General features: G+C 43.3%; 1 long non-coding RNA gene across 1 annotated transcript; it reads right to left on the reverse strand.

Moving 5' to 3' along the window:
• On the reverse strand, positions 571-13,021 carry LOC108634136. Its single transcript, XR_001917387.1, has 4 exons — positions 12,951-13,021; positions 11,635-11,746; positions 6,992-7,128; positions 571-589 (listed from the first exon to the last, which is right to left on the reverse strand). It is a non-coding gene; the product is annotated as an uncharacterized LOC108634136 (long non-coding RNA).

Consider the following 13,815-nt stretch of genomic DNA (forward strand, 5'->3'; position numbering starts at 1 on the left):
CTAAAAGATGCTTACTCCTTGGAAAGAAAGTTATGACCAACCTAGACAGCATATTAAAAAGCAGAGACATGGAGAAGGAAATGGAAACCCACTCCAATACTCTTGCCTGGAAAATCCCATGGACAGAGGAGCCTGGTGGGTTACAGTCCACGGGGTCGCAAAGAGTCGGACATAACTGAGAGACATCACTTTCTTTCTTTCACTGATGATCTATGTATGGCCAGGTATTGGAGAAATTCATTTTCATAGTATTAAAACCAACAAATATTAATAAAAAAGGACAAAAAAAAAAAAGCAGAGACATTACTTTGTCAACAAAGGTCCGTCTAGTCAAGGCTTTGATTTTTCCAGTGGTCATGTATGGATGTTAGAGTTGGACTGTGAAGAAAGCTGAGCGCCGAAGAATTGATGCTTTTTAACTGTGGTGGAGAAGACTCTTGAGAGTCCCTTGGACTGCAAGGAGATCCAACCAGTCCATCCTAAAGGAGATCAGTCCTGGGTTTCATTGGTAGGGCTGATGTTGAAGCTGAAGCTCCAATACTTTGGCCACCTGATGCGAAGAGCTGACTCGTTTGAAAAGACCCTGATGCTGGGAAAGATTGAAGGCGGGAGGAGAAGGGGACGACAGAGGATGAGATGGTTGGATGGCATCACCAACTTGACGGACATGAGTTTGGGTGGATTTCGGGAGTTGGTGGTAGACAGGGAGGCCTGGCGTGCTGTGGTTCATGGGGTCACAAAGAGTCGGACAAGACTGAGAGACTGAACTGAACTGAATTGAAAAAAGAATAGCTTTATTGCTTTGCTGGGCAAAGGGAGCCACAGCAGGCTAATGCCTTCATAACTGTGTGTCTCAGCCTGGAGAGGGTGGTGAGGAGTTCCCTGTAATGGTTCAAAGAGGGTGTGATAAGCTCGTGGACATTCTTCTGATTGGTTAGCTGTGAGTTAAGTAGGAATCAGCATCAGCAACATTCTGGTTCCAACCAGTCTGGAGTCTGTGCTTGTGGGCAGCATACCTTAATTTAACTAGTCCCACCTGGTGGGGGTTTTATTATCTGCAAATTAGCTCAAAGACCTTGTTATGTGTATCCCTTGAGGGGGAGCCAGGACTCAGCCCCAGGACTGCGCTGTGTTTCTTAACCATTCCTCCCTTTTTTCTGCATCCCCTCCCTTCACTGATTAGTATCTGTTCCAGCTTGCTCTTGGAACTCTGCGAAGGTCCTTGAGACCGAAATGAAGCCTATTTCCTGTAATCGAGAAATAGGGACACAGAAAGGCTTTTGTGCCCAGGAGACCCAGAGAGTCCTGCTCGGGTATCAGCCTCATAGTGCTTGTCTTCTGCTGGAGGAAAGTGAAAGGGTTAGTTGCTCAGTAGTGCCCAACTCTTTCTGACCCCATGGGCTGTAACCCACCAGGCTCCTCTCTCTATGGGATTCTGCAGGCAAGAATACTGGAATGGATTGCCATTCCCTTCTCCAGGGGATCTTCCTGACCCAGGAATGGAACTTTGGTTTCCTGCATTGCAGGCAGATTTACCATCTAAGCCACCAGGGAAGCCAGACAATAATTAATAAACGTGAGAATTTCAGATAGTGCCATGCTGTACAGAAAATAAAGCGAGGGTAAGAGAGGGTTTATATGGGGGAAGAAAATTTTAACTACAGGAGCTAAGGAACTGTTCCTGAGAAGGCAATATTGGAGCAGAGGCTTAATTGGTGAGATGTCAGCTGGTGGAGATGCGGGGACAAGTGAGGACTTCATAAGAGGAGAGCAGCCGATACAAAAGCCCTGAGGTAGAGAGGGCTCAGCAAAACATTAGCAAGACAAGTGTGAGTACAACTGAGTGAAGAAGTAGGGAGTTAATTTTTTAGGACTGATAAAAATCGGCTTCTACATAGTTTCTCGGGTTTAGCGAAGTTTTCTCACGGCAGACTAAAGAGAGAAAATGAGACCCTCTAGTGTTCTTTGTCCTTTGTATGGTGCACATCCATCACAGCTTAAACGAGAAATCCTCTTTCTGGGGGTTGCAATTCTTTTCATGATTATTCTAGGCAGATCATGTCTGATCTCTAACTCGTCACAGGTGTTAGGGAGTACTATCGCTCTACTAGATGAATTTAAAAGCTGTCTTTTGGGGACAGCTTTTTTAAAAAAAATGTAAGCAGAGCTAACCCTGCATCAGTTTGTAACTTATTTTAATAGCAGCCTTACTGACATATAGTTCCTATTATTGTTTGCTGTTTTTAGACGCTAAGTCGTGTCCGACTCTTCCGACCCCATGAACTGTAGCCTGCCAGGCTCTTCTGTCCGTGGGATTTCCCAGGAAAGAACACTGGAGCAGGTTGCCATTTACTCCAGGAAATCTTCCCAACACAGGAATCGAACCTGCATCTCCTGCATTGGCAGGTGGATTCTTTACCACTGAGCTACCGGGAAGCCATAGTTCCTATACCATATGATTAGTCTATTTAAAATGTACAATTCAATGATTTTTTTAGTATATTTATAGAGCCGTGCAACTCTTAACACAATCAATTTTGGAAAAATTTTATTACCCTAAAAAAAACCCTCATACCTATTAGTCCCCATGAGCAAGCAGTTACTTCCTATTTTCCCTCAACCTAACTTCCCCCCAACCATCTCTGCTGCTGGCCCTAGGCAATACTAATATACTTTTTTTCTTTATCGATTCACCAGTTCTGGGCATTTCATACAAAAAGAGTCGTACAATATATAGCCTTTTATGCCTGTCTTCTTTATGGCCAAGTAATATCCCATTGTATGCATATACCACATTTCATTTATCTATTGATCAGTGGATAGGTATCTGCCTTGTTTTTATTTTTATCAACTATGAATAAAGCTGCTATGAAAACTCATGTACTGATTTTTTCTAGGGCATACGTTTTCATTTCTCTTGGGTATACATCAATATGTGAAATTATTGCGTCAGACTGAACTGGACAGAACGGTGGTAACTCTTCCTTTAACCTTTTCAGAAACTGCCAGACTATTTTACAAAGCAGATGCCTCACAACTATAATCTTTGAGAAGTTTGTCTCCCAATCTCTAAAGGAAAGAGAACATTTTTGTCATCCTGATAATCCTCAGGATTTCAAATATTAAACAGGTAGGTTATGAAATAAAGGCTAAAGATGAAAGTATTTACTCTTTTCCTCTTCATTACAGTTTTAAAACCTTCATTGATTTTCTTTAAATCTCTATTTTATGCTGTCTACCTATCAGAACTCTTTATTTGATCTCCTTAATTACCCATTCCATATCAAAGAGTTCATTACATAAGAAATTTATCACATTTCTTTCAAGTACCGTAGGTCAGATAATAAAGACCCAAGTTAATGTGAGTTAATTTTTAATTGATGAAGATTAGATTTATTCAATTAATTTTCACTGGATACCTACTCTAAGCCAGGTATGTTTGAGGTGCTGGATATTTTCTGTGCTGTTTTCAATTCTAGGAGGTTCAACTTCATTCAGTTCAGTTCAGTCACTCAGTTGTGTCCAACTCTTTGCAACCCCGTGGACTGAAGCACGCCAGGTTTCCCTGTCCATCACCAACTCTCAGAGCTTACTCAAACTCATGTCCATCAAATCAGTGATGCCATCCAATCATCTCAACCTCTGTCATCCCCTTCTCCTCCTGCCTTCAATCTTTCCCAGCATCAGGGTCTTTTCCAGTGAGTCTGTTCTTTGCCTCATGTGGCCAAAGTATTGGAGTTTCAGCTTTAGCATAAGTCCTTCCAATGAATGTTCAGGACTTATTTCCTTTAGGATCGACTGGTTTGAGAGTCCAAGGGACTCTCAAGAACCTTCTCCAATACTACAGTTCAAAAGCATTAATTCTTTGGCACTCAGCCGAAGAATTGGACTTCTTTATAGTCCAACTCTCATATCCATACATGAATACTGGAAAAACCATAGCTTTGACTAGACCGACAGACCTTTGTTAGCAAAGCAATATCTTTGCTTTTTAGTATGCTGTCTAGGTTGGTCATAGCTTTTCTTCCAAGGAGCAAGTGTCTTTTATTGCATGGCTGCAGTCAGCCATCTGCAATGATGAAATCAACTTCATTAGTCATATGGTTATGGTGCAAATGACTCTTAAATGTCATTTTCCATAAACAGTCTTTTTGCCAGTTGAGTTTTTACCCTTTGATATCTATGCTGCAAACTTCTTATAAAATATGCTCTTTGGCCACACTCAGTGAATCAAACATGTTGTAGATTATAATTATTAGCATGACAGGAGTTTCATTCTGTATTTCTTTTTCCACCCACAGCAATATTCATTTTTTGATTTCTTTGGAGCTATACTGTAACACTGTCCGCTAAAGAATCTGTTGAAAAATAATCTTGACCAGCCAAAGAAAAGTTGAACTAAGAGTCTTGCCAAAAACGGCATCTGAGTCAAACATCTTCAGTTCATTAAGACCATAGTTGACAGAAGATGGACCCAAGTTGTACAAATATTCATGTGATGTGGAGTGAGGCTAACACTTGAGGAGCAATTAGGATCTACTTCTTAAAAAGGATCATTTTCACACTTTGTTGGTCACTGGACTTAATTGATTTCCTGGGTTGGTTATCTTACCTGCCTGTCTCTATAGGAGCTCTTCTTGAGTGAATTTTAAGAACTCAAATGTGGGTTTTGATAAGACATCCTTAAAGGATATTATATATGACAACTATCTGTAATCATTGTAAATTTGCCAGTAGGTAAAAATTTCTCCTTTTAACTATGTGTAGGAAAGGTAGGATCAGTTTCCCAGTTGAAATGGGGCTCATGAATATAAGCATTTATATGACACTTCTCATGTGTCAGGAACACTTTATGTGGTTTAATGCACTGATTCTTCTTAACTATCATATGAGATAGGTATCATGCTCCGCACAGGGAGAAGGAACCTCGTCAAGGTTACAGAGCTAGTCAGAAGTCTGGCTTCAGGTTGTGTGCTCATATCCTCTACACTTTCCACCTCTTATCATTCAACCTCTTGGGGCCTCTGTTTCTTCATCTGAAAAATTATTAGATTAAATGCTACAGCGAGTATGATGTTCTACCTGCTAATCTTCAAGACCTCTTCCAGTTCTCAGACTCTGATTCAAATTCAGCTGTCTCTAAAGAAGCATTCATGACTGTGTGTAACTAAGAGAAACAATGAAGACACAAACTATGTTGTTGAAATACCCAGAAGCAGCCTCTTTGGCTCTCCAACAGGGTCAGGAGGACCAGGTTCAATGGAAAGAAATGCCTGCAATTATTCTTGTCCGTGATATTGAGAGTTAATTCAGCTTCCACTTGGTGAGTGCTAGGGTCTGTTTGATCAATCCAAGCATTTATACTGTGGGTCATGCCACACCAGATTTAGAAATGTAGAAATTTCTTTACGTACAGACTGATGGATTTAGTTGTGGATATCTTATTTGTTGATATTAGTGTTGTTGGCCTGTCTCCAAGTCAGCTGTACATCTGGTATATTTTATCGATGTTTGCTTGTTGCTGCCAAAGGATCTGGCCCCTTCCTTCTAAGGTCTCTTTAACCTGATAATCAACCCAGATTCTTCTCAGTTAGGATAAGCCTTCTTCTGTAAAACCCTAGCATATACCTTGCAGGCACCACTACTCATTGCGTGCGTGTGTGTGTGTTAGTCACTCAGTTGTGCCTGTCTCTTTGCAACCCCATGGACTGTATAGCCCACCAGGCTCCTCTATCTATGGGGTTTCCCAGACAAGAGTACTGGAGAAGGTAGCCATTCCCTTCTCCAGGGGATCTTCCCACCCCAGGGATCAAACCCGGGTCTCCCACAGTGCAGTCCGATTCTTTACTGTCTGGGCCACCAGTGAAGCCCACTGCTCACGATACTGATACTGAATGTTTCCTCCGTTTTGTTTCTGTTGCGTATATTCACTCGTCTATGATCACATTATCCATGCCAGAAGTCAGGAGAGTCAGACCCAAGAACTTTGAACCATACCCAGCTGCAAAAGGAATGTTAGAGATGTATTTTGACTTGAGGTTTCTTTTTAAAATATTTTTAATGTTTTATTGGAACAATGAGATACAGTGTTTGAAACTTGGACTATCCTAGAGGATTATGGTTTTTCCAGTGCTCATGTATGGATGTGAGAGTTGGACTATAAAGAAGGCTGAGTGCCAAAGAATTGGTGCTTTTGAACTGTAGTGTTGGAGAGGCCTTTTGAGAGTCCCTTGGACTGCAAGGAGACACAACCATGCCATCCTAAAGGAAATCAGTCCTGAATATTCATTGGAAGGACTGATGCTGAAGCTGAAACTCCAATACTTTGGCCACCTGATGTGACGAACTGACTCATTTGAAAAGACCCTGGTGCTGGGAAAGATTGAAGGTGGAAGGAGAAGGGGATGACAGAGGATGAGATGGCTGGATGGCATCACTGACTCGAACATGAGTTTGGGTAGACTCCGGGAGTTGATGATGGACAGGGAGACCTGGTGTGCTGCGGTCCATGGGGTCGCAAAGAGTTGGACACAACTGAGCAACTGAACTGAACTAAGAGGATCCTGCAGTGTGAGGCATACTTCCCTAATTTTACAGCAATTCTTTACGAGCTCTTATGGGAAACCTGGAAGCCATTCCCAACCTTTCTTTCTACTCATCCCTGTATCCATCAGTTATATGGCACTTAATTTCATAAGTGCATTAAGAATTTCACTTTGAATTCTTAATCTCTCAAATTGGTCCCCTTATTTTGAAATTTTCTAGGTATTAAATTTTCAAAGATGTATTTCTGCCTCAGCTATTAAAGCAGACTCTGACTACTTCTCTCCCAATCCATCTTTTAACATGGTTTCTAAGAGTGATGGTTTTGAAACACAAAGCCAACCATACTATTCCAGTGTTTGGAATCTTTCAGTGTTTCCTCTTTGCTTCCTGGAGAACCCCTTGATAATAGAGACACAGGGTCTAACCCACTGAAGAGGACATTTACCGTGTTTAGGCTAGGTTGGCATTCCAATTTGCTTTTGGAGAGTCCTCTCAAAGTGCCTCCTCTTCCTCTGAGTGATGGTTATATTGCCCACACCAGGCCAGTCACACTCCTTCTTCTTTTAACAAAATCCTATAAGGCTGGAGAAAGCAGACAGAACTCATTCATTTCCTGTTGAGGCAATGTAGCTCCTGCCCTGTAGATCTCCAAGTACACCAGAGTTCTCCCCAGTTCTCTATTTATGTTTTCCTGCCAAGAGATAGGAGCTGTTGCTGATGATCAAAAGGCCTCTTCCTGTTTACCTCCCACTTCCCATAAGTACTCTGACCTTGAATCACTTGTAATTATCCATTGTATTTTCATAGTCCAGGAGCATTTTACACCATTAAGACTTTGTAAATGTTCTTCCCTCAGTCCTGGAATGTCCCCTTCCCAACTCAAGCAGTGTTTCCTCCTCTCTGCTCTCTTAACAGAGCCTAAGTACCTCGACTGAGGTACTTAGCACATTCTAGTGATTCTTCACCTGACGCTCTTCCCCCGCTAGATTCCAAGACTCTTTGTTTTCATATACTGCCTGGCACAGCTTAAATGATTAAGAATTATTTGGATGAATGAACAAAGAAGAATTGACTGTCTAGTTTGGAGTCCCTATGTAAAGATGTATGTTACAAGCAACAAGTGAGGCACATTTCCAGAATTCAAGAAATGGCTTGTAAGTTGCCGTTCATAGAATCAACATAAAATGCATGAAACTCCCGGTAATCTAAATTGCTGACAAGATTAAGGCAAACTGATCAGAGTAGCAATGATAAGGTCAGTCTTGTGGTAGGTGCAGAGCTCAGTTAAGTGCCTGGTGGTCCTGGTCATTCTCCCTCTGCCACTCTCCCCAGCCCAACCCAATGTCTACCTTCTTTGCTCTGCTCTGTGCACCAAACCCTGGGTGGGCAGCATTTTCTGGACTCCCTCAGTGCCTGGCTTCTGCCTGGCTTTGGCCAATGGTAGATGCCACCAAGAAATCTGAAAGCAAAGAGGGAGGTGGGAGTATTCTCTCCACATGCACCTGGACTCTCTGTCTCTGGCAATAAAACAAAATCTCTTCAAAATTCCAGCTCCCACCAGGTGATCCCTGCTTTGCAGGTTCTGCTCTCCTAGGTATTGGTAACACTAGATCTTCCTTTTATTACTTAAAGCCCAGAATCAATAATCACTGCCCACTGTCCAGTCTGGGTGCCTCTTGTTTATTTGTAGGATACACGATTTCATGAGTGAATTTAAATGTGGAAAAGGGTCTTAAACCGTTATGGAAACATGAGGGAATTTCTTCCTTTTCTTTGTTAATACCTTTATGGAGAGTCAACTATGTCCCAAGCACCATACTTGATCCTGGGGTACAGTAAGCTATGAACCAGCAGAGTAAGGGGCCACGGCCTAGCCTGAGAAGCATGCATCCTGGACTTATCTACCTGTGTTTACCTCCTGTCTCTGCCTCTGCTTTGGTGCCTCACTTCGGGCAGCTCAATTAATCTCAGGGGGCCTTCGTTACCCAACTATAAAAGGAGTAAAAAGTAGTTGTTGCCCTATGAGAGTCAATGAAATGATTGTAATAATTACTTAGAATAGAGCTTGGCAGAGTAAGGCAACGGAAGAATTTCAATTATCTGCTATAGCAAAAATACTGCCGATACCTTGAGCACACACTTATTCCTCTGCTTGTTCGATCCTTCCTTCCTTCAACAAAAGCTCATTAAGTGAAGTTCTGTTCTGCTGCCGCCACTGTGTTCTAGGGAACAGTGACGGACAGGACACATCTGGTACCTGCTCTCAGGAGGTTATAGTTTTGCTACGCAAACAGACAGTGAGGACATTACAGATGCTGTCAGTCCAACACCTGCAGATAAACTGAGGGTTTTGGAAATGGTATGCATAAAGTTGTAGGTTCCTTTTCGTTATGGCCTTGAAACCATGCAACACAGGGCAGAAGGATGTAAAGTGGATATATATGTACACACACAGAAGGCATGTACATTCTATATAATGTTACATTTCTGATTTCCATTTTCATGAAACAGGGTGGGGGTTCAGAACTTGGATGCCTGGATTTGAACCCCAGCCTACCCATCATTCAGCTTCCCAGTGGTAAAGGATCCACCTGCAATGCACGAGCTGCAGGAGACGTGGGTTTGATCCCTGGGCGCGAAGATCCCCTGGTGGAGGGGATGGTAACCCGCTCCAGTATTCTTGCCTGGAGAATCCCAAGGACAGAGGAGCCTGGTGGGCTACAGTCCATAGTGTCACAAAGAGTCAGACAGGACTGAAGCGACTGAGGACTCACACATGTACTACCCATCATTAACTGTGTGACTGGGGGCAAGTTATTTAACTGCTCTCTAGTTCATTTTTATCATTGACAAACTGTGTGGGTAATAATAAGAGCACTTCCTTTTTAGGTTTATTGTGAGCCTTAGATGAGTTATCACCATTGAGAAGGCAGTCCTCCATTAGCTCATCCAAGCCTTGATACATTTTTCTAAGGTAGACTGGGGAGAGCACAGGCTTAGCCATCAGCCAGACCAGGGCTTGAATCCGACTCCATCACTTACCTACTGAGTGACTCAGCAAGTAACTTAACAGCTCTGAATTCCAGTTTCCTCATCTACAAAGTGAAGATAACGATTCAAGACTACAATAGATTACTTTGAGGAGTCAATGAGATAGCATAGTTCTTGACAATTACCAGGCACTTAATTGATGCGTTTGAACTGTGGTGTTGGAGAAGACTCTTGAGAGTCCCTTGGACTGCAAGGAGATCCAACCAGTCCATTCTGAAGGAGATCAGCCCTAGGATTTCTTTGGAAGGAATGATGCTAAAGCTGAAACTCCAGTACTTTGGCCACCTCATGCGAAGAGTTGACTCATTGAAAAAGACTCTGATGCTGGGAGGGGTTGGGGGCAGGAGGAGAAGGGGACGACAGAGGATGAGATGGCTGGATGGCATCACGGACTCGATGGACGGGAGTCTGAGTGAACTCTGGGAGTTGGTGATGGACAGGGAGGCCTGGCGTGCTGCGATTCATGGGGTCGCAAAGAGTCGGCCACGACTGAGCGACTGAACTGAACTGAACTAAAGAACAGTATTCACCTCTCTTTCTTCCTTCCTCTGAGATTAAAAATTGTTTAAGCCAGATAAAATGATAAAACAAAAGGCAAGAAAAAGATGAAACAGTACTCTGGAGGATTGCAAGAGAAAAGTGATATAGTATGTTCTTCAGGTAATTTTTGACATTCGAAATGGTGTCCTTTTCAGTAAAAGCTCTATAAGCATGAGGGGAAGGATTTATCCACTTCTATCTACTCTTTTCTGATCTTTTATCAGTTAGAGCATCAGTCCTCAACCTTTTTGGCACCAGGGACCAGTTTCGTGGAAGACATTTTGTCTACAGACCCTGGGGTGTGGGGATGGTTTCAGGATCTGGCTTCCCAGATCATCAAGCATTAGATTAGATCCTGTTAGAGGGTGAGTGAGTGAAAGGGAATGAATAGAATGATCTTAGATCTCTGAGCTATAAAAACGCTAAAGTCTATTTGTGTGTGTGTGTGTTATTTTTATGTCAAAGTGTAGTGTCTGTGTAGCTGTGCTAAGTTGCTCTGTCGTGTCTGACTCTTTGTGACCCTATGGACTGTAGCCTGCCAGGCTCCTCTGTCCATGGGATTCTCCAAGCAAGGATGCTGAAGGGGGTTGCCATGCCCTCCTCCAGGGGATCTTCCCGACTCAAGTATTGAGCCCGTGTCCCTTGTGTCTCTTACGTCTCCTGCTCTGGCATGCAGGTTCTCTACTGCTAGCACCACCTGGGGAGTCCTGTGTAGCTGTGCTGTCATTCATAAACAGGGGACGAACAAGACTTACAAAAGAGAAGAAACCTGCCCTGATGTTCTAACATAAATCGGGAACGGAAGTCCGGTCAGCCAGGCAGGCGATGGACCTGCATCTCACGGGCTACGCTTGTCCCAACCCTTCCCTACCCACTGATGCCTGCCTCTGCCCTTTGTATTTCTGGCTTCCTTGCTGGGCTAATTTTAGGTTAATTTCTCTATCTTGCCCTCCAAAAGCTTAAGGTAACAGATAGTCTAAGAACTGGGGAGCTTAGAATATTACACCAACCGAATATTACACAGACTTCTTAACAAATGCTCCATAAGGACAACCCAAGACAACAAATGTCTTCCTTCAGGGTACCACCTCTGTATCATTTTTCCTTAAATGCTTTCCCTTAGGTCCCTTTCTTCCCAAGGGAGGCTCATTTAAATCCAATTTATTTCATGATCCGCCTTTTTCTCTCACTCCATCATGTTGAAAGTACATCAGCTTCTAAGCCCAAGAGAGACTCAAAGGGCAGGGGCTGCACAGAGCTGTGCAATATTGAACTTGTCTGATCCTTGCCTCTCAAGCAGATCTTGCATCTTTACTTCATGGGAATAAAAACTCTGGGTGGTCAGGAGGTCATTTTGGTCTTTACCGACTGAAAGTTTTAGCAAGTAACATCATCCGTAAAATGGAGCTAACATTCTTGACCACTTGAGATTGCTTTGAGGAGCAAAGGCAATAGCACCGTCTCTGTCTGCCAGACCTGTTCCCCACCCACTCTAACCTGGGGTTGATCAGGAACTCATCCTTGGCTTCTCTGGGTCAAATTCCATTCATAGGTAAAGCATCAGGTTTGGACTAGATTTTTGAGTTCTCCAGTATGTCTAAATGCTCTGCTGAGGTATGAATGAATAATAAACCTTCATCAGTGGCAATTTTCACATTCCAGCCAGGCAATAATCCCTTAAACCAGGTGGCTCCTCGCCACCACCCCCCACCCCTATCCCCTGGAGCCAGCTTCCATGCTCCCAGTCTGCATTCTGCCCACTTCATGCACAACATCATGAGTCTGGACCCTCAGCCATTTGAGTTTTTGACTCCTGGGATTCGGTTTTACACCAAAGTTGGAACCATGCTGCGTGTAAGAATGAGCTAATTTTTGGTTCTTAGGTGATAGGTGTGGACTGGCTGAGCAGATAGGAGAACGCTGATTACATCCTCTCTTTAAAAGAAATCTGGGAACTTGGTGAAGATGAGAACAAGGACGGCAACTTCAGAAGCCAGCTGGTGAACAAAGAAATATTTTTCAAGCGGGGTCTCCTTGTCCCCCAAATATAATTTCATACACATTGATTGGGCTTCCCTGGTAGCTTAACAACAACAAAATGCATTGATTTGTTCAACCAACTGTCAAGATGACATTTGCTCTAGTGGTTAGGGGGTATTTGAATCAAAGAAAAAACTTTCTAAAAATACCTTTTATTGAAATGTATAGAGAAAAGTACAAAAATTACCAGTGTACAGGTCAACACATTATTACAAATGAGTGCAGTTGAGTGTGGTTGCAAACCAGGTCAAAAATAGAAGAGGATGAGAAGTCCCTATTGGATCCCCTCTCCTCAGAAATAAATTTTTGATGGTGTTGACACACCACCTCTCCATTTTTCCTTCCAGAAACTTTCTGGGACCACCTTCCTATTATTCTTATTGTTACTCGCCCACTCCCCCCGCTTAATCTTTCTTCATCTTTAAAGTGAAAGTGAAAGTCGCTCAGTCATGTCTGACTCATGGTGACCCCATAGACTGTAGCCCACCAGGCTCCTCTGTCCATGGAATTCTCCAGGCAAGAATGCCGGTGTGGGTAGCTGTTCCCTTCTCCAGGGGATCTTCCCCACCCAGAAATCAAACCCAGGCCTCCCACACTGCAGGTGGCTTCTTTACCATCTGAGCCACCAGGGAAGCCCAAGAATACTAGAGTGGGTAGCCTATCCCTTTTCCAGGGGATCTTTCCGACCCAGGAATCAAACCAGAATCTGCAAGCAGATGCTTTAACAGCTGACCTACCAAGGAGGACAAAACAAAGTAATTATTAACCATTACCTAATAACTGGTCATTCTCTTCCCCACTGGGGCTTCCATTGGTAGCTCGGCTGATAAAGAATCTGCCTGCAATGAATGAGACACAGAAGACATGGATTCAATTCCTGGGTTGGGAAGATCCTCTGGAGGAGGCCATGGCAACCCACTCCAGCATTCCTGCCTGGAGAGTCCCATGGACAGAAGTACCTGGTGGCCTACCGTCTACGGGGTCACAAAGACTAGGACAGGACCGAAGCAGCTTAGCCCGCAGGCATGCACTCTTCCCCATGACCTGAATGGAAGTCAGTAAACTGCAGGGAAACGAAAGGTGTGAGGCGAACAGATGAAACACTATTTTCCTGGGGGGAGGTGGGAGGGGGGTTTGGGATTGGGAACACGCGTACACCCGTGGCGGATTCATGTTGATGTGTGGCAAACCAATACAATATTGTAAAGTAAACAAACAAACAAACAAACAAACAAATAAAAATAAATTAAAAATAAAATAAATAAAATAACCCCCCCCCCCCAAAAAAAGAAAGAAATACTATTTTCCTATCTGTAAGAACACTCACCAATGTGGCCAGGGTCCACAGGTTTTTTTGTTGGAACTTTCATCTCATATAGACTCCTTGATGCAGAAAAGATGAAACAGGGAGGCTAAGGAAGTTTATGCAGCTTCATTTGGACTTCAGAAACCATCCCTTGGCAAGGTGTAGAGTCTTTGTCTAGGTCAGAACTAGAGGAGGTTCAGTGTATAAAGGAAATTTGCATCTCAGTGGTGGATGGTCACAGCCCTCTTTGAGAAGCTAGTAGAATGTATGGTGTCCCTTCTCAGAAATACCCATATATACAGGAACACAAAAGTTGCACATCGCTTTAGGAG

The sequence above is a fragment of the Capra hircus genome, chromosome 28 (assembly GCF_001704415.2).
Source record: "Capra hircus breed San Clemente chromosome 28, ASM170441v1, whole genome shotgun sequence".
Classification (NCBI taxonomy): Eukaryota; Metazoa; Chordata; class Mammalia; order Artiodactyla; family Bovidae; genus Capra; species Capra hircus.